This window comes from Balaenoptera acutorostrata, chromosome 8 (assembly GCF_949987535.1).
Source record: "Balaenoptera acutorostrata chromosome 8, mBalAcu1.1, whole genome shotgun sequence".
NCBI classification, from domain to species: domain Eukaryota; kingdom Metazoa; phylum Chordata; class Mammalia; order Artiodactyla; family Balaenopteridae; genus Balaenoptera; species Balaenoptera acutorostrata.
In genome coordinates, this window is record NC_080071.1 from 11,332,621 (window position 1) to 11,359,178 (window position 26,558).

Here is a 26,558-nt window from a genome sequence, read left to right on the forward strand (position 1 = left end):
AACCTATAATGTTTTTAAAGCCCTCATTGATCTCTGGGCTGATATTCTAGGATTCAGGGATTTTTCCAGAGCCGTCACAGAATTAGAGAAGATATACTCACACTGTAGATCTCCCTAGTTCCTTGGAACTTAAAATCTCAGGAAAGATGAGGGTTAATATAAATAGTTTTTTTTTAAAGTAATTGTGGCAGCTAACACTTAAATAGTGTTTACTGTGCCAGGCACTGTTCTAGGTGCTTTACATGTATTAACTCATTTAGTCCTCACAGCAATACAGTGAAGTAGGTAGTACTGTCATTATTCCCATTACACAGATGAGGAAGTAGAGAAACAGAACAGTTTGTACAAAGTTATACAGCATGTAAGTGCCTGAGCTGAAATTTAAACCTAAGAATTCTGGCACCAGAGTTGGTACTTAACCACCAGTAAACTGCCTCTCAATATAAAGAAGGTCTAGTATCATTCAGTCAATTCTAATATACTGCAAGGTTGCTACATTAGTTGAAATACTAAGTTCCTTAATGGAGCTTGTCAAGTTTCTTCCCATTCTAATAGCTGCTATTCTGGACTGTTGCAATAGTTCTTTAGCTAGGATACAGATTTCTAATCTTCTCCCCCATTTCTAGGCCAGCCTGCATCCTGATGCTAGATTAGTACAAGTAAATCATCACTTCAGTCCTGTTACTACCTTGCTCAAATCGCTTTCATGACTGTATTTCCACTGCCAGGAAAGGATGTAAATCAGAGCACCCACTAGGATCTGGTAGCATGGCTCACCACAAGCTCAGTATTTCTTGGAAGTTTCCTGTTTTATCTTAAAAATTTGCACAAATTTTACATCCCATTCCATAGTACATCTGTTTCTTTTAATATAAAAGTAATGTATTAAATTTAAATAAATGTTTTAAAATAGTGTTTTAAATTTAAATTAAAACTTAAATTACTTAATTCTGCAAATTTTCAAATAAAATTGATGAGCCAGAACGATGCTTTATATTTATTCTGGGCCTTCTAGTGTCACATGAGATTTACATTCTCCTATTTGAAGAGCCTGGGTATTCAGGATAGATTTTAGGTGCCTTTGCTTCTTACTTGTTTATTTATTTTTGGCTGCGTTGGGTCTTTGTTGCTGTGCACGGGCTTTCTCTAGTTGCGGAGAGCGGGGGGCTACTCTTCGTTGTGGTACACAGGCTTCTCATTGCGGTGGCTTCTCTTGTTACGGAGCACGGGCTGTAGGCACACAGGCTTCTGTAATTGTGGCTCACGGGCTCTAGAACTCGGGCTCAGTAGTTGTGGCTCGTGGGCTCTAGAACTCAGGTTCAGTAGTTGTGGCGCACTGGCTTAGTTGCTCCACAGCATGTGGGATCTTCCCAGACCAGGGATGGAACCCATGTCCCCTGCATTGGCAGGCAGATTCTTAACCACTGAGCCACCAGGGAAGCCCTGCTTCATATTTTGGAGTCTAAATTATCTGACCATATTCCAACCTTCCCATCTTATAACTTGCTGTTTCCCTGTATTAATCCTCTGATAAATCCTTCTACCCATCCATAATTATTTACCACATACCCTCCTAAAGGTGTCATGTACTGTATACCACCTATATATCTTGGCTTTTGTTCTTTCTCCCCGCTTGTAATACAGGCATACCTCATTTTATTGGACTTTGTTTTATTGCACTTCACAGATATTGCATTTTTTGCATATTGAAAGTTTGTGGCAACCCTGCATTAAGCAAGTCTTTTGGCGCCATTTTTCCAACAGCATTTGCTCACTTCATGTCTCTGTGTCAAGTTTTGGCAGTAATTCTTGCAATATTTCAAACTTTTTAATTATTATTGTATTTGTTATGGTGATCTGTAATCAGTGATCTTTGATGTTACTGGTATAATTGTTTTGGGGCACCAGGAACCACACCCATATAAGATATGGAACTCAATCAGTATTGTGTGTGTTCTGACTGCTTCACTAACTGGCTGTTCCCCCATCTCTCTCCCTCTCCTTGGGTCTCCGTGTTCCCTGAGACAAAACAATATTGAAATTAGGCCAATTAATAACCCTACAGTGGCCTCTAAGTGTTCAAGTGAAAGGAAGAGTTGCACATCTCTCACTTTAAATCAAAAGCTGGAAATTATTAAGCTCAGTGAGCAAGGCATGTAGAAAGTTAAAACAGGTCGAAAGCTAGGCCTCTTGTGCCAGACAGTTAGCCAAGTTGTGAATGCAAAGGAAGAGTTCTTAAAGGAAATTAAAAGTGTGAGTCCAGTGAACATATGAATGACAAGAAAGCAAAACAGCCTTATTGCTGATATGAAGAAAGTTTTAGTGGTCTTGGATAGAAGATCAAACCAGCCACAACATTCTCTTAAGCCAAAGCATAATCCAGAGCAAGGCCTTAATGCTTTTCATTTCTGTGAAGGCTGAGAGAGTTGAGGACGCTGCAAAAAAAAAGTTTAAAGCTAGCAGAGGTTGGTTCATGAGGTTTAAGAAAAGAAGCCATCTCCATAGCATCAAAGTGCAAGGTAAAGCAGCAAGTGCTGATGTAGAAGCTGCAGCAAGTTACCCAGAAGATCTAGCTAAGATAATGAAGGTTAAGAAAGAGAAAAACATATACTGTATGCTAACACATATATATGGAATCTAAAAAAAAAAAAAAAAAAAATGGTTATGAAGAACCTAGGGGCAGGACAGGAATAAAGATGCAGATGTTGAGAATGGACTTGAGGACACGGGGAGGGGGAAGGGTAAGCCGGGATGAAGTGAGAGAGTGGCATGGACATATATACACTACCAAATGTAAAACAGATAACTAGTGGGAAGCAGTTGCATAGCACAGGGAGATCAGCTTGGTGCTTTGTGATCACCTAGAGGGGTGGGATAGGGAGGATGGGAGGGAGACGCAAGAGGGAGGAGATATGGGGATATATGTATATGTATAGCTGATTCACTTTGTTATACAGCAGAAATTAACACACCATTGTAAAGCAATTATATTCCAATAAAGATGTTAAAAAAAAAAAGATAATGAAGATTGGTACACTATACAACAGATTTTCAGTATAGCCCTATGTTGGAAGAAGATGCCGTCTAGGATTTTCATAGGTAGAGAGGAGAAGTCAGTGCCTGGCTTCAAAGCATCAAAGGATAGGCTGACTCTCTTGTTGGGGCTAATGCAGCTGATGACTTGAAGTTGAAGCCAGTGATCATTTACCGTTCTGAAAATCCTAAGGCCCTTAAGAATTATGCTAAATCTACTCTGTCTGTGCTCTATAAATGGAACAACAAAGCCTGGGAGACAGCACGTCTGTTGACAACATGGTTTACTGAATATTTTAAGCCCACTGTTGAGACCCACTGCTCAGAAAAGAGATTCCTTTTGAAATATTACTGCTCATTAACAATGTACCTGTCACCCAAGAGCTTTGATGGAGATGTACAATGAGATTCATGTTGTTTTCATGCCTGCTAACACAACATCCATTCTGCAGTCCATGGATCAAGGAGTAATTTCAACTGTCAAGCTCTATTCTTTAAGAAATACATTTAATAAGGCTATAGCTGCCATAGATAGTGATTCCTCTGATGGATCTGGGCAAAGTAAATTGCAAACCTGGAAAGGATTCACCATTCCAAATGCCATTAAGAATATTTGTGATTCATGGCAAGAGGTCAAAATATCAACATAAATAGGAGTTTACAAAAAATCGATTGCAACCCTCATGGATGACTTTGAGGGGTTCAGGACTTCAGTGGAGAAAGTAACTGTGGATGTGGTGGAAACAGCAAAAAACTAAAATTAGAAGTGGAGCCTGAAGATGTGACGGAATTGCTACAATCTCATGGTAAAACTTGAATGGGTGAGGAGTTGCTTCTTAAGGATAAGCAAAGAAAGTGGTTTCTTGAGGTGGAATCTACTCTTAATGAAGATGCTGTGAAGATTGTTGAAATGACAATAACTTAGTTGATAAAGCAGCAACAGGGTTTGAGAGGATTGAGTCCAGTTTTGAAAGAAGTTCTGCTGTGGGTATGGGTAAAATGCTATCAAACAACATTGCATGCTACAGAGAAATTGTTTGTGAGAGCAAGAGTCAATCAATGCACCAAACGTCACTGTTGTCTTATTTTAAGAAATTCCCACAGCCACCCCAGCCTTCAGCAACCACCACCCTGATCAGTCAGCAGCCATTAGTATCGAGGCAGGACCTTCCACCAGGGAAAAGATTATGACTCACTGAAGGCTCAGATGTTTGTTAGCATTTTTTAGCAATAAAGTTTTTTAATTAAGGTATGTACACCGTTTTTTAGACATAATGCTATTGCACAATTAATAGACAACAGTAGAGGGTAAACATAACTTTTATATGCACTGGGAAACCAAAAAATTTGTGTGAGTTGCTTTTTGAGAATAATATTTGCTTTATTGCAGTGGTCTGGAACTGAACCTGCAATATCTCCGAGGTATGCCTGTACCCTCTCTCCTCACTTCTGTTCAAGTGCTAATCTTTCAAGACCTAATTCATTTACTAGCTTTTCCTGACTACTCCAGTCAGGACTTTGAATTCCTGTAATACTTACTCAATGCTTATTATACAACAGGTTGTATTTTTAATATTTGTTTGACTAAGTCTTACACATAAACTTTTTAAGAGTTCAACATGCAGAGAAGCAAGAAAAAGGACATTTCGGGCAATGGACACAGTGTGTACAAAGGCACAGGATTATGAAGTAGCACAGAGTATCCCAGTAAATGCTAGGTTGTTTACTATAGCTGGAATGTAGAATATATACTGGGAATGTGAGAAAAGTAGGAATCAAACCATGAAAGAATCTATAACTCATGCTACGAAATGTACATCCCACCTGCCCCAGCCCCTACCATAATTAATGGGAATTCATCAAAGAAATCAAATAGGAAAGATTTATTGTATTAGTTTTAATCAACCTTGATGTAATTTCTCTAGGTCTTAATATTCTTCATTTTCTTAGCTCTTATTTTTATTTTATATACCAGTAAAATTATCATATTTTTATGCAGTCTTTTTTCTTAATCTAGTATATATCCTCCATATACTTAATGTGTATACACATATATACATAGACACATATAGAGAGAGGAATTGTTCATTGCTTTAAAAGATGGGATTACACACACACACACACACCTGCCCCTTGCATTTCTCACTCTACAGTGCTTTGTAGAAATAGCTCTAATTTATTTTTTTAATGACTGCACTATTGTGTAGTATGGAGGTACCAAAATTTTTTTAACTATTCCCCTATTTGTAGACATTCATCTTGTTTCCAGTTTCTTTATATTTTTTAAGGAGATGTAGCTAAATCAAACCTTATGTTTATCTGACTAAATTTCACTGTAGCCTATGATTAATCCACCATAAACTATTAAATAATCCATGTAGGTTTGGGTATATAAGATGAAGTAAACTTATATTGATAATTTCTTATTATGATACTGTCTCATATCCTCTGTTTGCTACCAAATTGGTGGATATTTAGGAGTTGTTCCCAGTAGTAATATAACATCATAATGCATGAAATAACCCAGTTGATGACTCAAATTTTAAGTTAAAGTATAGTGATACCTTATATATTAAAAATAGGGAAATTACAATAATATTTTCCAAACTGAGATGTTAACAGGAATTTTATGGCGGAAATGTTCCACGGTCAAATTATTTGGGAAAACATACTGAATTGAACTGGGTTCTGCAAATGTTTGCATTTCTCTAAGAGGGTATTATTCCATGAAATGCCATTTGGTAAGGAGTGCTCTACATTATTCTAAAATAATATAGACATCTGAATTGTGTTCAGACATATGAATAGATTTTCAAAGGCCATTTTTTGTGGCACCATTTTGATAGACCTGTACTGTTGGTCCCCTGGTAGTACCGGTTTGGGAAAGATGACCCACTCAGATTGCTGCTAATTTGTCTAAGTGTTATTCCCAGTACCCCCCCCCCCATAGTTAATACATCTATCAATCAATCACAAAAGCTTGGAATTCCAGTGATACTGGATTATGAATATTTTAAAGCATACCCAGTACCTTCTTCACCTTCATAGTTTTTCAAACTTTTCCTGTTCCATCTGCCCATAATCCTCTCTCTCTTGTTATGTTTCTGTGTATTAAGATCTCAGTTTTCTTTAAATGCTCCCTTGTTTCTGAAGCTTTCTCCAGTGGGAATTAAAACCATTCCTTTTCTGATTTTCTCATACCGCTTTGCCTTTCTTTCAGTAATTTAACTTCCTGCCTTATGATTCACACAGTTGTTTTCATGTACATTACAGTAGATGTTGTGCCATGACCTCTAGTTCATGTGGAGGAGCCCATAGAGCAGCTGAGGGAGCAGATACATAAGTTTATACAATGTGATGTGATATGTATTTTTTTTAAAGGAATTCCTTTATTTTTAATTTTATTTTACTTATTTATTTTTGGCTGCATTGGGTCTTCGTTTCTGTGCGAGGGCTTTCTCTAGTTGCGGCGAGCGGGGGCCACTCTTCATCGCGGTGCGCGGGCCTCTCACTGTCGCGGCCTCTCTTGTTGCAGAGCACAGGCTCCAGACGCGCAGGCTCAGCTGTGGCTCACGGGCCCAGCTGCTCCGCGGCATGTGGGATCCTCCCAGACCGGGGCTCGAACCCGTGTGCCCTGCATTGGCAGGCAGATTCTCAACCACTGCGCCACCAGGGAAGCCCCCTGTGATATGTATTTATAATGGTACACAATGCTAGTGGTAAAAGGAATGACATGAGAAACTATGGACTAAAACGTTTGAATGTAAATTAGCTTATATAACTAAGATTTTAGCTTTATTTAGAATGTTTAAGTCTAGAACTGAAGTAGAATGTTGTACTGGTTATTGTACGTAACTTTGTCTTCCACTTAGCTTATAATTGCTCTGAACACCTGGCCTGTATATTACTTATTTTGCTGTTGTCTATTGTACCTAGCACTCCTGTAGATATATAGAATACATTCAATAAATGTTAAATTGAATTAATTTTTAGAAGCTGCTGTTTTAAAAAAATTTATTCTCACAATCTGAGATTTGATATTTTATGTCTGCATATTCAGACTGCTATTTTATTCTTAATTTAAGACATAGTTATAGGGAAGGCGACAAACAACATTTTAAAATATTATTTTTTGACTCTCAGAAGCACTTTTGGAAACTGTAGACTTACTCCATGGATACTGCCTTTGCACAAAATATTCATGGAATTGCTTTTGTTCCTTAACATACTATTTTGCATGCACATACTAGTTTCATCTGAATTCTTAAACCAACTAAATGTCATGTCAAACTAAGCTTAGTGGGTCAAAAGTTATGTATGCCTTTTGGGGTCAGAAACAACAAGGGATCTTGTGTGGTACAAGAGTTAACTGTAGAGTCAATTACAAAAGAGAAATTCCAGAAATATTTTTCACAATTCTGGCATTTCTGGGCTTGGTTTAACAGCCTCCGAAGATGACCATTTTGAAGGACAAAACTGACTTAAAGTATATTTATTAAAATACCACATTCTTCATAATCCAGTTTATTAAGAAGAGTTGTTGGTTTTGTTGGACTGGAATTTAAGCATTTTATTATGTTTCCTGACTAATTATCTGTCTAATACTATTTTTAATTGGTATTAAACTTTTACCAGTGACCCTGATATTATAACTTGTTTTTAATTAAAGAATAACATTCTTATCTCATCATTTTCTTTCTTTAAAAAATGCCATTACAGCCCAGTTTTTTTTTTTCCATTTTGTATTGGATATTTTCCATCATGAAAAAAATGTATACATTCATGCTCATGATTTTCTCATTATTATATTCATTGTTATCATTAGGTATTGATAATGGAAGATGAGACCAAAGGCATCCTTATTACCTGATTATCTCATCCTTTACCTAAAGGAGCATAATCTAGAGATAAGACCTAGGAGATATCAGATGAAGCAAATACTGTAAAGCAGCATTTATTTCAATTGCACTTATTTCGTTTCTGAGAAATGAAACAGCAGTTGAGCTAAAGTTTACTTTTGCTTTAGCCAGAAAGAAAAGAATTGTCAGTCAGATTAATCCTGTAGACAGGAAGAGATGGATCTATTTAAGAAAACAAATGCCTTTTTATAGCCTTTGAGGTCATTTGGCATATTTATTTCTAGTTTTTATTCTGACTTCAGAGTATTTTATTTTATACATTTATAAAATCAGCTTTTTAGGGACTAGGTACCATTTTTCAATTTCTCTTTAATTCGTGTTTTACTTATAAATAATAAAATAATTGTACTACTCCAGACTTTACTAATTAAGTCTGATAAAATTCACTTGTAAGTAATTAGTACAGAATACATATTTTCAAAAGGATTCAAATAGGTTTATGGAGCATACAACTTTAAATATCAAAGGGTAAAATAGAGATTTGGGGTGTACTAGCCTAACCTTTTAAATTTGGTAGATAAGGAAGCCGTCTGAGCTGCTGTCACATGCATGACCTGGAATAATTTGGACAATTGTGCATTCTTATATTTTTTATGCAAAATATATATTCACAAATACTATCCATCATGTCCAGATTTTTAATAAGGTACTTTGATTTTTGTGAAAATAAGTTATAACTATTACAAGGATAGTATACTTTGTGAAGAAATTGGGCTTATGTTATTACAATTTTTAACAATTAGCATTTGCATACTCTTACGTTTATCCAAGATATTTATATTTATTATCTCAGTTGATCTTAGAAACAGTAGAGATAATACTTACATGGTTGGTAGGAGTTAAGACTCATTTAACTGAAGAACACTCGCCCTCTCTGCCTTCCCCTCCCCCCGCCCCTCCCTCCCCACTCCACACACACAAGCTTAGGCTAAAAGGAGATATTGTGGTTTATAGGATAGAATGGTCTCCAGAAAGACTAATCTGAGGCTCCCAGTTCTTATCCCCTGAATTGGCTTCATTGTCAGCTCCACTCTTGGTGTCACTGACAGTTTTGAGTGTCAGTGGTCCTGATCTGATTAAGTATCCATCCTTGGAAACCTCACTGTGGACAGAGGGATAAGGGGGCTATGCTGACTGCCTTTGGCAGTTAGGCCTACCTGTAAAGCTGTCGAACGGGTGAGTTGTCAAAAGGAAACTTGGTATACAGTTAGCAGAAGTAGCAGGAAAGCATGCTGGAGAGGCAAACTTCAAGTATCCATTCCAGCAGGTATTATCATCTCCACTTTACAGATGAGAAAATGGATAGTCAGAGAGGCTAAATGACCTACCCAAACTTAGGTCCTCTGGTTACAAATCCTGCTCCAGGCTGCCTTAAAGGAAAAGGAAAGTAAGAATGGATAAGACAAAAGAGGTGGTTCCAGATATTTATTTCTAGTTTGTGTTTTGAAGTGAACCGGGCAATATTGATTTTAGGGTGATGGTTAGGGTTAGAGTTGTTGAACAAGACATTTGTGGGAAATAAAATGTCGTAAGGTTTGTGCAAGGGAGTAGGAGGAGGTACAGTAGACATGATCCTTAACATCCAGAGTTAAGATTTTGGGATTAAAATTAAAATAGCTAGCATTTATTAACCATTCCTTATGCCTCAGGCACTGTGCTAAACACTCTTCCTATAATATATGTTAACACTCACAACATTCCTATGAAATGAGGATTTTACAGATAAGGAAGCATAAACAAAAAGAGATTTAATATCTTGTCCAAGACTGTATAACTAGAAAGGGTTAGAGTCAAGATTTGAACCCAGGAGGTCTAGAACCCACCACAGGGCCTGTTTTTGTTTTTCATTGTTACCAGTTAAAGTAGCAATGTTTAGTTACCTGCCATGTGCTGGCTGCCATAGCAGATATTTGTCTGGTGTAACACCTGTTTTCTAGAAACTTACCCTTTAAGGTTGGACAATACAGCAGTTCATATGCAGCCACATTTAAGAATTTAAATTTGAATTGCTAAGTTCCTACAGATCATTGTTAATGTTAATTTTATACTGTTTTGTTCTATATTTATCAAAGTTACACATGCACATAGTTTAAAAAATCAAGTAGTCCTACAAGACTTATTTTTAAAAGAAATTAGCAGTTTCCTGTTCTATACCTCTTTTCACCATTTTTCCAGTTACCAGAAGCAATCACTTTTGGTTCTTTTTAGGTGTTTCTTTTAGTATTTATGAAGAAGAATATCTCTAAATAAATGATTATATTTCTACTTCTTGATTTTTTTTCAGCTTCACATTTAATCCATTAATTTCCCACTGCTCATGTTTAAGGTGATAAGAAAGGGGGATATCTAGATAATACATAATTGGGGCTTGATGACTGTGGATTCCATAGATCTGACTATGCTGTTTTGTTCAGGAACTCCCAGTGTCAATTTATTGAGAACCTTCTTTTTAATCCAGTTAGATTCTCCAAAGAAGAGTCTTTCACTCTCCTACCTAGAGGTTATAAGATGGGCTACTAGTTTATTTTACAAACTAAGTAGAAGAGGACTTGGGATCTCATATTCAAAGTATAAAATTTCATTCAGTTCTGTTTTCAGTAGAGTACTCTGCTGACCAGAATTCTCCAAATTTCCCAGTTTGGGAACCTTCTGTTTTACCACTCCAAAGAATAAACATTGTCTTCTGCTAGGATGATAGAGGGAGGGGTACTTGTCCAGTTGCGGATGGTAGAGAGGGAATGCAAGAGACTAATTCTTAAACAGACTTCCAACCAGCCTTGCTCTTATTTCTACCTTTAACCTACTTCCATAAGTCTGGGTGCTACCAGTTACTAAGTTTCTTGGAAACTGTAATGCAAATAAAATTTTTTCCTGGCTTTACCTCCAACTGGTTTAAGATTTAGTTTGTTTGGATTTGCGAAGTCAGTTAGCTGTAGTCCTTCTGCCGTCTAGTTTCCAAATTTTGGTACTGTCATTCATCTCTCATTCTCTTTTTCTTTCTTGTTTCATGCTTTTTAATGAAATATTTAATATTATACTGTATTTTAATGTGGTTTTGAAAGGGGATGGAATTAAGTATATGTTCAATCTACCATCTTTAACCAGAAATCAACATTATTATCTACTGAGTAATTTTTTCTTTCTAACATGTGTTAGATTTGAGATAAATACCTTTTTTAAAAAATATCTTTTTTAAAAAGACAATTTCTATTTTAAGAAAATGGGAAATTACCATATCCAATCCCTATACTCAGTCTCAGAGTAAGATTTGAAGAGATTGCTGTTTATGTATCATATATTTTATATTGAATGCTTTTATTATGACACAGGCCTGCTTTCTTCACAGTGTGTGGGGATGTTTAGTACTCCATTGCCCTGGGAACAATAACCAAGAGCCATATATTACAGAGCTCAATATATTAGAGTCAGGGCATGGACAAGATTATCAAAATTTCCAAATCAAAAACTGGGCAACATTGTTTAACCTTTAGAGGAAGTAATTGTTTGTTTCATTATCTTAATATATAATATATATTATATTATATATATATATATAAAATTATATACATAATATATGTATACAGTGATTTTTGATTATTAAAGACAATGTCGTGTGTACATTTCATTATTTCACTTAATACAGTATAACATAATTTTTGATTGTCACACTATGTTTTATGAATAAAGGTTCAGAGACTCAGAGAAGTTAAGTTACTTCCCCAGATTCTTACAGCTAGTGGGTGACAGAGGTAGAATTTGAACTGAGGATTCACTTACTTCAAAGCTAATACTCTTTGGAAGTGGGCGTGTATAATAAAATCTGGAATTATGGGACCACAGTGAAGTTCCCCAGAACTTGGAGGGAAGTCACAGAAAGGTTGCTATCAAAAACTGTAACCAGCAGAAACTAACACAACGTTGTAAAGCAATTATACTCCAATAAAGATATAAAAAAAATTGTAACCAGAAAATCACACCATTTATTCTTTGTACATTTTCACACAACCATTTCATTGAATCCTTGTAACAGCCTTATGAGCTATGTAGGTTTAAATTTTATTAAGTGTGTAAAATACTGTTTGCCTATGTGTGAAACAGAATTAACTCACAAACCTCTTCTCCTGGTCCCCCCACCCCATCACTTCCATAGATAAAGGAAAACTTAATCTTACCAACTGGTAGCAACTTGGTCACTTCTGAGTTAAAATTGAGTCAATTTAGGCTTTAAACTAAGATTCTTCTTCTTATCCTCTCCTTCCCTTCTGCTCTTCCCCAAGTTCCTGGGGAGACTCGTATCATCCTGATATCAGCGGATAAGCATGGGCTTCCACATTCTTCTCTCTGCTTGCTGGTCTCTGCTGAGTTACTCAGGGCCCTTGGCATTTGGGCACCATGTGCCGTCATCCACTGAGACGTGTTTCCTCTTGCTGGGCCTCTGGACTTCATATACTTAGTCTACTGCTGCGGTTCTTGCTGTGGTCTCCAGTTGTGAGGACCAGGTACTCTTCACCCTGTTTCCTCAAACCCCAGTCTCCTTAATGTCTGCCAGATCAGTCTTAGCCACTTTTGCACCCCTCTCATGGCAAAGGCTTCAGTAACTTTTCAGATGTTCTGCCACAATGCACTGGTACTCTCTGAATCCAAAGATGTCTTCAGACAAATCCTCCCAGCTACCTTTCTCAGTCGTCATCTTCAGTACTCTACATTCAGATACCTCAATGCTCTTTTTTGTCTGGTGGCCAGTATTTTTTTTCCTTTCCATGGGAAAACACCTGTTGTGTCCTCTTGCGTTCTTATCTACTCTATAGTTTGTACAGTATAAGCTTTATGAAAATAATATATAATGATGCAGCTCTCTATGTACTGAAGTCATCAGTTGACAAAACATATTACATGAGGAAAGCAAGGTATAGAACAGAGTGTATAACCTGCTCCATTTCTATAAATACATGTATAGATATGGCAACGCATTAAACATTTCTGGAAGAATACATGAGCGGTAGCAGGGATTGCCTCTGGGGAGGGAAAATAGATGTCTGGGGGACAAGACTGGATGGGAAATTTTTCACTGCCTTTTTATATCTCTCAAATTCTGTATCATGCAAATAACCTATTCAAAAATAAATAAAAGATAATTATAAAACATTTATACTTTGGCTTCTTCAGTCCTGCCGAGCTCCAGAGCATCTGACGCTCAGCCACAGACAGAAGGTAGCTCTTTTGGCAAAGCTGTCTTTTTTTCCCTTCTCTGCTTCCTGATGTGCCGCTCTTTCTTGTAGAACTTTACTGAAGCTGCATGAAGCAGCAGCCTGCTCCAACATTCTGAATCTTTCCCCTTCGTTAGAAGGGGAAACACTTCAGTAGGAAGATGGCCTGAGTCCCAAATATATCAGATGGTGGTTTAGCCACTTTGCTGACTTGCCAGACTAAGATAGAGGGGCCCGCACTACCCTTCACCTGACCTCTTTGGCCAGGCCAAGACTGTATTTTAGGGTCTGTTACTTGCAAGAATTTTTATTATCTGCAGGCCTATCACGCTGAATAGATGTTTAATTAATAACTATGATGCATATAAACGCATGAATGAATAATTTTTATTTACAGGAATAATCCACCTAATTTTAAATGTATTAACTAATAAGGATCTTAAAAGTCTGTATTTTAAATTTCCCAACTGTTCAGTAATTATAGCTGTCTTTTTTTCCCCTGATTCCAAGATCCAGTCCAGGATCGTGCATTGTATTCGGTTGTCATATCCATTTAATCTCCTTTAAACTTAAAAAAAAAGAAAAATTCCCAGACTTTTTGTGTCATGTTGTTGACATGTTTTAAAAGTCTGGGCAAATTGTTTGCAAGATGTCCCTTAATTTAGATTTTTCTGATTTTTGTTTTTGATTATTAGATTGAGATTAAACATTCTTGGCAAGAATATTCCATTGGTGATGCTTTCTCAAGGTATCATATCAAGTGTAAGAGGAGATTAGTAACACAGTAGAAAAGCACACTACTATGGTTTGATGGAAGGTCCAGTTTGAGTTTTTCAATTCTACTTGCTTTATCTTTACACTGAACAGGTAATTGCTAAGTGGTTTGTACTTAAATAGACCAGGTAGCAGGAAATAGTATTATATCCAGTCCATCTGCTATCATTTTGGAACAACAAAAAGTTGCCTTTTTAAATTTATCAGTTCTTGTGAGTTTGTAACAGTTTGGGGAGCTCTGATAAAATCAAGTTTCTGATTTGCAAAGCTGAGGGCCAGGTGGTAATAATATCCATTCATAGCACTGAAGTGAGAATTACTTGAGATGTTAACAGAAGTAAAATATCACTGAAAGTAATATGCTCTGTGAAGAGTCTCTATTAATATAATCAACCCCACTCAGGTATTTATCTTTAAAAACCACATATATGGCATACACTATTGTTATTGTATCTGACACTGTTGTACTTTATGAATATAATCTTTATAATAACCCTTCTACTTGGGTACTGTTATTATCCCTATTTACAGATGAGGAAACTAAGGCACAGATAGGATAAGTAATGTTCCCAAGGTCATATAACAAATAAGTGGTGATGGGGGACTTCCCTGGTGGTCCAGTGGTTAAGACTCCACGCTTCCAATGCAGAGGGCCTGGCTTCAATCCCTGGTCAGGGAACTAGATCCCGCATGCATGCCGCAACTAAGAAGCCCACATGGCACAACAAAGATCCCTCATGCCGCAACTAAGACCCGGTACAGTCAAAAGGAAATAAATAAAATGGTTAAAATGGTAAATTAAAAATAAAAAATAGGACTTCCCTCTTGGCACAGCGGTTAAGAATCCGCCTGCCAATTCAGGGGACACGGCTTTGATCCCTGGTCCGTGAAGATCCCACATGCCGCAGAGCAACTAAGCCCATGCACCACAACTACTGAGCCTGCGCTCTAGAGCCCACGAACCACAACTACTGAGCCCGCTTTCCACAACTACTGAAGCCTGCGCGCCTAGAGCCCATGCTCTGCAACAAGAGAAGCCACCACAATGAGAAGCCCACGTACTGCAATGAAGAGTAGCTCCCACGCACCGCAACTAGAGAAAGCTTGCGCACAGCAACAGAAACCCAATGCAGCCAAAAATAAATAAATAAATAAATTTATTTTAAAATAAAAGTGGTAATATTTCCAGCTGTTTTTCTCTGAGACCCCACTTGAAAACAGGCAGCAGCCTGTATAGCTCCACTGTGTACTTAAGGATAATTTTCATTCAGCCTGTTCTTTAAATAAATGTGTGTGTCTATGTTATTTCTGTTACAGAGAGAAGAGGTACTCCTTTATAGGGACTCGTAAAGGCATAGAGCATCTAGAGATTTACCGCCTCCATTACGCTGCTGGGTCTCACAGCACATGTTATGTTTTTATCAGTTTCTCTCCAGAAGGTAGGAGTTGTTTTCTCTCCATGAATTCTTCATATAATTATAGTTTTCTTGTCTGTGAACTTAATATTTATTGAATATGAAAAACATCTGACATCTATAGATTAAAATGCCAATTGGGAGATTGGGATTGACATATATACACTAATATGTATAAAATGGATAACTAATAACCTGCTGTATAAAAAAATAAATAAAATTCTAAAATTCAAAAAATAAATAAAAATAAATAAAATGCCAGACTTCTCAAAATAGTTAAGACATACAAACACCTCTAAAGAATATTTCTATTATAAAATTAATACATGTTCATTGTAAAAAAAAAAAAAGACAATACAGAAAAGTATAGTAATCTTACCACCTTGAGATAAGTACTTTTTATATGTTGTCATATGTCTTTCTGAATTTATTGATATATGTCTATATGATGCATAATAATACATATATAATTATTCATTATATATTATTATATACTTATGTACATATATTATGACTAGAAATAATAGAATATAAATGCTCCTTGGCTAGAATGCTTCTTTTTAAACTTTTTTAAATTTAATTTAATTTTATATTGGAGTGTAGTTGATTTACAATGTTGTGTTCATTTCAGGTGCACAGCAAAGTGATTCAGTTACACATATACCTATATCCATTCTTTTTCAGATTCTTTTCCCATATAGGTTATCACAGAATATTGAGTAGACTTCCTTGTGCTATACAGTAGATCCTTGTTGATTGTCTGTTTTATTTATAGTACTATGTATATATCAATCCCAATCTCCCAATTAATCCCTCCCTGCCACTTTCCCCCTTGGTAACCATAAGTTTGTTTTCTACATCTGTAACTCTGTTTCTATTTTGTAAATAAGTTCATTTGTATCATTTTTTTAGATTCCATATATAAGCGATATTATACGATACTTGTCCTTCTCTGTCTGGCTTACTTCACTCAGTATGACAATCTCTGGGTCCATCCATGTTGCTGCAAATGGCATTATTTTGTTCTTTTTTATAGCTGGGTAATATTCCATTGTATATATGTACCACATCTTCTTTATTCATTCCTCTGTCGATGGACATTTAGGTTGCTTCCATGTCTTGGCTATTGTAGATACAGCGGCAATGAACATTGGGGTGCATGTGTCTTTTCGAATTATGGTTTTGTCCAGATATATGCCGAGGAGTGCGATTGCTGGATTGTATGGTACTTCTATTTTTAGTTTTTTAAGGAACCTCCATACTGTTCTCCGTAGTGGTTGTACGAATTTACATTCCCACCAACAGTGTAGGAGGGTTCCCTTTTCTCTACACCCTCTCCAGCATTTATTGTTTGTAGACTTTTTGATGATGGCCATTTTGCCCAGTGTGAGGTGATAACTCATTGTAGTTTTGATTTGCTTTTCTCTAATAATTAGTGATGTTGAGCATCTTTTCATGTGTTTCTTGGCCATCTGTATGTCTTCTTTGGAGAAATGTCTTTTTAGATCTTCTGCCCATTTTTTGATTGGGTTGTTTGTTTGTTTGTTTTTAAATATTAATTTATTTATTTTGGCTGTGTTGGGTATTCGTTTCTGTGCGAGGGCTTTCTCTAGTTGCGGCAAGTGGAGGCCACTCCTCATCGCGGTGCACGGGCCTCTCACTATCGCGGCCTCTCCCATTGCAGAGCACAGGCTCCAGACGCGCAGGCTCAGTAATTGTGGCTCACGGGCCCAGCCACTCCGTGGCATGTGGGATCTTCCCAGACCAGGGCTCGAACCCGTGTTCCCTTCATTGGCAGGCAGATTCTCAACCACTGCGCCACCAGGGAAGCCCTGTTTGTTTTTTTGTTATTGAGCTGCATGAGCTGTTTATATATATTGGAGATTAATCCCTCCCTGGTCACTTCATTTGCAAATATTTTCTCCCATTCTGTGGGTTGTATTTTCATTTTGTTTATGGTTTCCTTTGCTGTGCAAAAGCTTTTAAGTTTCATTAGGTTCCATTTGTTTATTTTTGTTTTTGTTTTCATTACTCTAGGAGGTGGGTCAGAAAAGATCTTTCTGCAATTTATGTCAGAGAATGTTCTGCCTATGTTTTCCTCTAAGAGTTTTATACTTTCCCACCTTACATTTAGGTCTTTAATCCATTTTGAGTTTATTTTGTGTACAATGTTAAGGAGTGTTCTAATTTTATTCTTTTACATATAACTGTCCAGTTTTCCCCACACTACTTATTGAAGAGACTGTCTTTTCTCCATTGTATATTCTTGCCTCCTTTGTCATAGATTAGTTGACGATAGGTGTGTGGGTTTATCTCTGGACTTTCTATCCTGTTTTATTGATCTATATTTCTGTTTTTGTGCCATTACCATATGGTTTTGATTACTGTAGCTTTGTAGAATAGTCTGAAGTCAGGGAGCCTGATTCCTCCAGCTCTGTTTTTCTTTCTCAGTATGCTTTGGCTATTCAGGGTCTTCTGTGTTGTAAAATTGTAAAAATTTTTTGTTCTAGTTCTGTGAAAAATGCCATTATTAGTTTGATAGGGATTCCATTAAATCTGTAGATTGCCTTGGGTAGTATAGTCATTTTGATAATATTGATTCTTCCAATCCAAGAACATGGTATATCTCTCCATTTTTTTGTGTCATCTTTGATTTCTTTCATCAGTATCTTATAGTTTTCAGAGTACAGGTCTTTTGCCTCCTTAAGTAGGTTTATTCCTAGGTATTTTATTCTTTTTGATGCAATGGTAAATGGGATTGTTTCCTTAATTTCTCTTTCTGAACTTTCATTGTTAGTGTGTAGGACTACAAGGGATTTCTGTGTATTAATTATGTATCCTGCAACTTTATCAAACTCATTGATGAGCTCTAGTAGTTTTCTGATAGCATCTTTAGGATTTTCTATGTATAATATCATGTCATCTGTAAACAGTTTCAGTTTTACTTCTTCTTTTCCAATTTGGATTCCTTTTATTTCTTTTTCTTCTCTGATTGCTGTGGCTAGGACTTACAAAACTATGTTGAACAAAAGTGGCTAGAGTGGACATCCTTGTCTTGTTCCTGATCTTTGAGAAAATGCTTTCAGTTTTTCACCATTGAGAATAATGTTTGCTGTGGGTGTGTTGTATATGGCCTTTATTATGTTGAGGTATGTTACCTCCATGTCCACTGTCTGGAGAGTTTTTATCATAAATAGGTGTTGAGTTTTGTGAAAAGCTTTTTCTGCATCTATTGAGATGATCATATGGTTTTTTTTCTTCAGTTTGTTAATGTGGTGTATAAATTGATTGATTTGTGTATGTTTAAGAATCCTTGCGTCCCTGGGATATATTCCACTTGATCATGGTGTGTGATCTTTTTAATGTGTTGTTGGATTTGGTTTGCTAGTCTTTTGTTGAGGATTTTTGTGTCTACATTCATCAGTGATATTGGCCTGTAATTTTCTTTGTTTATGATATCTTTGTCTGGTTTTGGTATCAGGATGATGGTGGCCTCATACAATGAGTTTGGGAGTGTTTGTTCCTCTGCAATTTTTTGGAAGAGTTTGAGAAAGATTGGTGTTAACTCTTCTCTAAATATTTGATAGAATTCACCTGTGAAGCCATCTGGTCCTGGACTTTTGTGTGTTGGAAGTTTTTAATCACAGTTTCAATTTCATTACTTGTGATTGGTCTGTTCATATTGTCTATTTCTTCCTGGTTCAGTCTTGGAAAGTTGTACCTTTCTCAGAGTTTGTCCATTTCTTCTAGGTTGTCCATGTTATTGGCATATAGTTGCTTATAGTAGTCTCTTTTGATGCTTTGTATTTCTGTGGTGTCAGTTGTAACTTCTTCTTCATTTCTAATTTTATTGATTTGAGTCCTCTCCCTTTTTTTGCTGATGAGTCTGATGTAAGATTTATCAATTTTGTTTATCTTCTCAAAGAACCAGCTTTTAGTTTTATTGATCTTTGCCATTGTTTTCTTCATCTGTATTTCATTTATTTCTGGTCTGATCTTTATGATTTCTTTCATTCTACTAACTTTGGGTTTTGTTTGTTCTTCTTTCTCTAGTTGCTTTAGGTGTATTGTTAGGTTGTTTATTTGAGATTTTTCTTGTTTCCTGAGGTAAGATTGTATTGTTATAAACCTCCCTTTTAGAACTGCTTTTGCTGCGTCCCATAGGTTTTGGATCATTGTGTCTTCATTGTTGTTTGCCTCTAGGTATTTTTTTATTTCTTCTTTAATTTCTTCAGTGACCCATTGGTTGTTTAGTAACATTGTTTAGCCTCCATGTGTTTGTGTTTTTTACAGTTTTTTTCCTATAATTGATTTCTAATCTCATTGCGTTGTGGTCAGAAAAGATGCTTGATATGATTTCAATTTTCTTAAATTTACTGAGGCTTGATTTGTGGACCAAGATGTGAACTCTCCTGGAGAATGTTCCATGCGCGCTTGAGAAGAAAGTGTATTCTGCTGCTTTTGGATGCAATGTCCTATAAATATCAATTAAGTCTCTCTTGTCTAATGTGTCATTTAAGGCTTGTGTTTCCTTATTGATCTTCTATGTGGATGATCTGTCCATTGGGTAATTGGGGTGTTAAAGTCCCCCACTATTATTGTGTTACTGTCAGTTTCTCGTTTTATGGCTGTTAGCATTTGCCTTATACATTGAGGTGCTCCTATGTTAGGTGCATATATATTTACAATTATGTCTTCTTCTTGGATTGGTCCCTTCATCATTATGTAGTGTCCTTCCTTGTGTCTTGTAACAGTCTTTATTTTAAAGTCTATTTTGTCTGATTAAAAAGCTGCTACTCCAGCTTTCTTTTGGTTTCTATTAGTATGGAATACCTTTTTCTATCCCCTCATTTTCAGTCTGTATGTGTCCCTAGAGCTGAAGTGGGTCTCTTGTAGACAGCGTATACATGGGTCTTGTTTTTGTATCCATTCAACCAGTCTTTTTCTTTTGATTGGAGCATTTAATCCATTTACATTTAAGGTGATTATTGATATGTATGTTCCTATTGAAATTTTCTTAATTGTTTTGGATTTGTTTTTGTAGGTCTTTCTTCTTCCCTTTCTGTTTTGTTCTCTTCTCTTGTGATTTGATAACTATATTTGGTGTTGTGTTTGGGTTGCTTTTTCTTTTTGTGTGTGTATGTATTGTAATTTTTTGGTTTGCTGTTCCCATGAGGTTTTGATATAGCAGTCTATATGTGTGTACAAGGTTGTTTTATGTTGCTGGTCTCTTTCCCACCTAGGGAAGTTCCTTTAACATTTGTTGTGAAGCTGGTTGTTTTTGTTTTATGTACTTTCTTTTTGCCATATAAAGTTAGCATTTTTATGAGGTTAAATCTATCATCTTCCTCATGGGTTCTGGCTTTGGTGTCTGCTGGTACATCGGCTTTTTTTTTGAACTGTGTATATTACGGACGGTTTTAAACACAGAGTATTTGGCAGAATAGTATAATGAACCCCCATGTACCTCAGTCTGGCTTCAGTAATTAAGAACTCACAGCTAATCTTGTTTCACTTATATCGTCTGTATTATTTTGAAGCAAATTCAGATATTAAATCATTAAATACTTCAGTATGCACACTGACTTTAAAGGTATTTTTAACTAACCTGTATTTTACATCTGCCATAATTTGTCTTGCTGGAATCACTGACTTTCACTACAAGATACTTATAATGTTAAACCAAATGTCAGCATTAGTTAAGATTATTGTTACATAATTTAGGATTTTAAAATAGCCTCTATGAGAATTTAATTATACTAAATACTTATGTTACTCCTCTCTCATTGATTAAATATACATATCTGTATGATATCCATATGACTTTTTTGTTACTAAAGTTATATCTTAATAAAAAGCTTCAGCTTCCTTTTCTACTAAAGTTATGCCTCATTAGAATCTATAACTCTTCTTATACCATGATATAAATTTTATTTTCCTGTCCTCATAAGGCACTATACTAAATTGTGAATTATGTTACTGTATTAAAAAGACTTTCCAAGCCTTTTGAGTAGAACTTTGTATATGCCTCTCCAGAAACATAACAGGGTTTGTTGTTTTTTTTTAATCCTTGGATTAGTTAGAATTTCATTTCTTATATGTGGTTAATATCTGATTAGTTTTTGAGCTATGAGTTCAGAAGAAAGCAATACCATCTTAGGGTCTTCTTTGGGGTTTGATACTGAATGTAAAAGTTCATCATAAGAAGTTAAGAAAGTATCTCATGATTACTAATGCCAGAAAGAGACAGAATATCATTAGACATGATTCTTATTCAAAGAAGAAGGATAAAAAAACCAGAGTTAGTCTCAACTGGAAATAAGATTGTCAATACATATCAAACGCAGAGAAGGAAAATAAATCTGAACCTTCGTCACAGCTAAGTAATATCATGTAAGTTTTTATAGTTAAGAGAGTCCTTTGGGTTAATATTGCCAGATTATTTCATTTTATAAATGAGAAAACAGAAGAGCAGAGAGCTTAACTGAAGCTTATCCAAAGTCACAAGAATGTTTTTTTATCCAGTTTTCTCGGAAGATATTTAAGAAGTATTATAAATAAAAGGTTCTAAAAAGTTACCATTATTAGCAACAATAACAATTATTCAGTGCTTACTATTTAGCAGTCAATCTACTAAATACTTTGAATTATTTATCTCATTTAATCCTTACAGTGTGCTTTGAGGTAAAATCTTTTATTATCCCCTTTTATAGAGGTAAGGAATCTGACTCTAACCCAGGCAGTCCGAGACACATAGCCCTCACTCTTTAAAGTATTTGTTTTTATTTATTTATTTATTTATTTATGGCTGTGTTGGGTCCTCGTTTCTGTGCGAGGGCTTTCTCCAGTTGTGGCAAGCTGGGGCCACTCCTCATCGCAGTGCGCGGGCCTCTCACTATCGCGGCCTCTCTCGTTGCAGAGCGCAGGCTCAGTAATTGTGGCTCATGGGCCCAGCTGCTCCGCGGCATGTGGGATCCTCCCAGACCAGGGCCCGAACCCGCGTCCCCCACACCGGCAGGCAGACTCCCAACCACTGCGCCACCAGGGAAGCCCAGCCCTCACTCTTAATTGCTGTTATTCAGAGAAGAGACTCTTAAATGTTATAATCAGTAAGAAATTGTATTTCTCTATCAACTAAAGTAGACAGAGTTACTGGAAGAACAGAGAGAGGATTCCAGCAGTCAATCCTAGAGATAAAGCAGGAATGGAAAGTTTTGGCAAGATAGATGGCAAGAAATTACATGCTAAGGAAAAAAAATGTGAAAGGTCTAATTAAAGAAATTTGTGGCATGATTTGGCTCTAGATTATTCCCTTATTTTCAGGGAATACTGCATCCCTCAATTCATTTTTGCGTTTATAAAAATTATTTTGGTTTTCAAATAAAAAGATGGCTTATCTTTTTCATGAATTAATGAGGAAAGCAACACTCAAAACATGTTGACTGTTGCTCTAGGTTTTAATGTTTGCTGCAGTTCATGTCTAAAGGTGCACATGAATTAAACAAAAAAATGAAATCATGAAAGAAGAATTTTTTTAAATGAATTTGCAAGTTTAGTTCTAAATAGCAATCACAGTTTTAGCTTGAGGCTTTTCTGGGTGATTGTGAATAATGATTAGGCGAGATTACAGACCCCAGGCAAAGCCCGAGGACATTAATCCTCCTAGACAGTCATTTATCCTCAAAATAAATGGTCCTTAGTTTGTGGAGTATTGTTTGAAATACCAGAAGGAATCAAGACTTGAGTCTGTCATTTTATCCCAAGGGTCATCTCAGGAGTCTGAAGCTTAAATGTTAAGATAAATGTTTACCAAAATGAAAACCGTTGGCAGGCTTTTCATTTAATGTTGCTTTCTTTTATTTTTACTGCTTTGGGGGTATGTATTTTTATTTACCCTCAGATGGAATTATGTATAAAAAATTGTAACCCCAAGAAAGTAATATCACTATTGAAAATTGTGTTCAACTGTGTAGAGCATCTATTCAGGGGAAATGGGTAAGTTTTTTTAAAAAAGATAATAAATTCCACCTCTCATTTTTATTAGATTTTCATGGAAATTTATGTTTGAGAGAATTCTGATTTACTACTCTTTGCTAAAAACATTCTTCTAGCCCGATCTTATCATGTAAAATTATGAACTGGTTAGTGTGGCTATTTTGAAAGCCCTGAGGTTTTGAATTCATGGATAATTATGTATTTTCAGTTACCAAAATCTCCATTTCCTTCCATCCTTATAGCTCTTTGCTCTAACTCTTCTCTAAAAACTTTGTGACTTAAGTTCTTAAAATGACTCCACCCTCTTTTAAAACATATTTACATAATAGATAGTAAGAGGGAGGAAATTAACAAACTTAAACATTTACTTAACTCACCCAATGTATGGAATAATAATGATGATAATACTAATAAAAAGGGTAGTGTTCTCGTAATCATCTAATAACATGAAGAAGGGTAACGAGGCTTTATATAGGGTTTACTATATTCTAATTCACATTCTAACTCAAAACTCCATTATTATCCCCATTTTTAAATGAGGAAACTGAGTCAATAAGAGATTAAATAGTAAGTAGTAAATTTGGGATCAGAAACCTGAACCAGGGCTTGAGGGAGCCACAGTAGAAAATTCTCAGTCCTACATGGTCTCACATCAATACGTATAAGGCTTTGTACTGGGAACATAGTGGTAAATGAGGTAGGCACAGTTCCTGATTTCATTAAACAGAAAATTACACAATTTATTTCATTTCCACATTACAAGGTAATGCAAGAACATATGTAGGGACCTCATATAGTCTGGGAAAATCAGGCAAAGGATCTCCGAAGAAGGGGCTTTTTGGCTGAGATCTGAGGGATGAGTAGGATCCACAAGGTCAGGTGGAAATGGGGAGTAGGATAGGCAGGGGCCACACAGTGACTTTTATGGGCCCTAGGCACTTTTGCCTTCATGGGCCCCTTCCTCCATAAGAGTATTAAAAATCGTATTTTGTGATTATACTGGTATGAAGACAAATATGTTAATATTATATACTAAAACATTTTCTTTCAACGAAAAGTGGTTTTTCTCCTTATTTTAATAGAAACTAAAACATTTTCATGGACTCCTAAAAGTATTTTGGGCCCAAGGCAATTGTGCCCGCTGTGCCTAATGGATAAGTCAGCCTGGAGGTGAATATTGGGCCAAACATTTCAGATGGAAGGAACAGCACAGGGACTCGCTTGCTCAGGAAACTGAAAGGGGGCCAACGTGGTCAGAGCAGAGAGTGCAGGGGAGGGAGGCATGAAGTGAGGCTGGTGAGGCAGGCAGGGCCCTGTAGGCAGTGTTATTTATCCTAAGAGCTTCCAAAGGGTGTGTGTGTGTGTGTGTGTGTATGTGTGTGTGTGGGTAGGTGGGTGTGCTTAAGTCAAATTAATATATGCACATGGTTAAAATCGATAGTTCTTTGGTTCCCCTTTTCCCACTGATGCCTCACTTCTCTTTCCACTTTTCCTTCTGATATTTATCTTCATTTATCCAGGTAAAAGTAACTTGCTTCCACCTCAGATTTTTTAATTTATCACTTTTAGGCATCATATAGTAACGTGCACACACATACACACACACACAAATAAAGGAGGCATTATAAATTCACTCACTTACCCTACCCCACCCCTACCTTTTCTCTATCATTCTTCATTTGGCTTTATCTCTATTTTTGGTTTCTCTGTTGTAACTGTGGATACGACAGTATACCTTTATAATACCTTTATTTCTTATCCCATTAACTATAGGTGCTGCTTTGGGATTGTCCCCTCTAGCAGATGAGGATAAGTGTGTCCACATTCTCCGTGGTTCTGTTCTCAGTTCTTTCATTTTTGTATTTCTAAAATTGATGCCATTTACATCTATTTTATAACCATAATTAAGCATTTATATATTATTGTGTGAATAGTGCCTTTGCATTTTCTGTTCCCACCACCTGGAACATCCATTCACCCACAGGACCACATTGATTGATCCTGCCCTTCCTTAAGTTCTTGACCCAAGTGGCAGCTACTCAGTAGGGCTGTTCCTGACCATCTTATCGGAAATAGCAACTCCCCTACCTAGGATTCTTGCTTTACTGTCTGTTGTATTTTTCGCTGTAGCACTTATTGTTAATACAAATCATATATTGTATTTCACTTATTGTATTTCACTTATTGTACTTATTCACTTAATTTTTAAAATTATTGTCACTCTCCCCATCCTTGACTACAGCTTCAAGGAGACAAGGATTATCTACTTTAATTTCTTTGATTTTTTTGGTTTACTATTTTCCCCCTCACTTTTATAATCTCAGTGGCTAAAATAGTGCCAGATACAGAATCATTTGAATTAATGATTAATTATAGTCCCAAGTAGTCTTCTTTGGTTATATGCCCTTACTTGGGCCATTTTTCAGTTTTCTTAAAATTTCTAATTGCCTGTTTTTGTTTTTCTTGCATTGTTTTTCTTTGTCATATTCCCAATTCTTTCCAACTCTTCATTATGTGAAACATTCTGGACATCTCTTTTTGTTTTTGTTGTTTTCCCTGGGAACTGCTCTTCTAGGTCCTTACATCCTTTGGCTGCACAACTGTCATCCTAAGGCTTCCCTTTCCTCCCCTTCTCAACCCACATTTTTTCTCTTTTTCGTTGTACATCCTCCTTTAATGAAGCATATCCCTTAGCAACTTTCTAAGAAAGATTATATGGATGATACATTTTTTAAACTTTCACATGTTTGAATGTTCTTTATTTTATTCTCACTAGAAGTGTATCCAGGTTCTAACATCAGAAGGTGCAAGCATGGGAGCAGGGCCTGACTGGGGGAAAAGGGAGAAGCGGGGTTTGTGCATCAGTATTGGAGAGGGAGAAAAAGCATTAGAAGGTGCCACGTTCGACTACTTGCTCTACATGAGACACAGTCTAAAAACTGACATTTTGTACCACTTCTACAACTGACTGTTTTTATAATAGTCTTAACAATCATTGTGTTAAAAATTGTAGAAAGAGTACCGCCTTTGAAGAATGTGCTGAGGATAAGCAGTTGCTGCCTATCTAACTGCTTGCCATCTGAATTGTAGGTTGTCCGGGATTCTAGGGTACAAATCATTTTCCCACTGAACTTGGATGGTGATGCTCCACAATCTTTTAAAATTTATTTACACCAGCCTGAGTTAGTCCTTTGTAGCTCATCTGTTCTTTCCCT

General features: G+C 36.3%; 1 protein-coding gene across 12 annotated transcripts in view; it reads left to right on the top strand.

The window, feature by feature from the left end:
* Window positions 1-26,558, top strand: part of MBD5 (methyl-CpG binding domain protein 5) — a 405,271-nt gene that overhangs the window by 251,218 nt on the left and 127,495 nt on the right. For 10 of the 12 annotated variants that reach the window (XM_057551289.1, XM_057551283.1, XM_057551288.1 and 7 more), the window contains one exon: window positions 15,251-15,372. The gene's annotated coding sequence lies outside the window, so the exon portion shown is untranslated. Of the gene's footprint in view, window positions 1-4,429; window positions 4,456-12,417; window positions 12,452-15,250; window positions 15,373-26,558 lie in introns of those variants that run through there. The other 2 variants (XM_057551290.1, XM_057551292.1) reach the window with 2 other exon arrangements.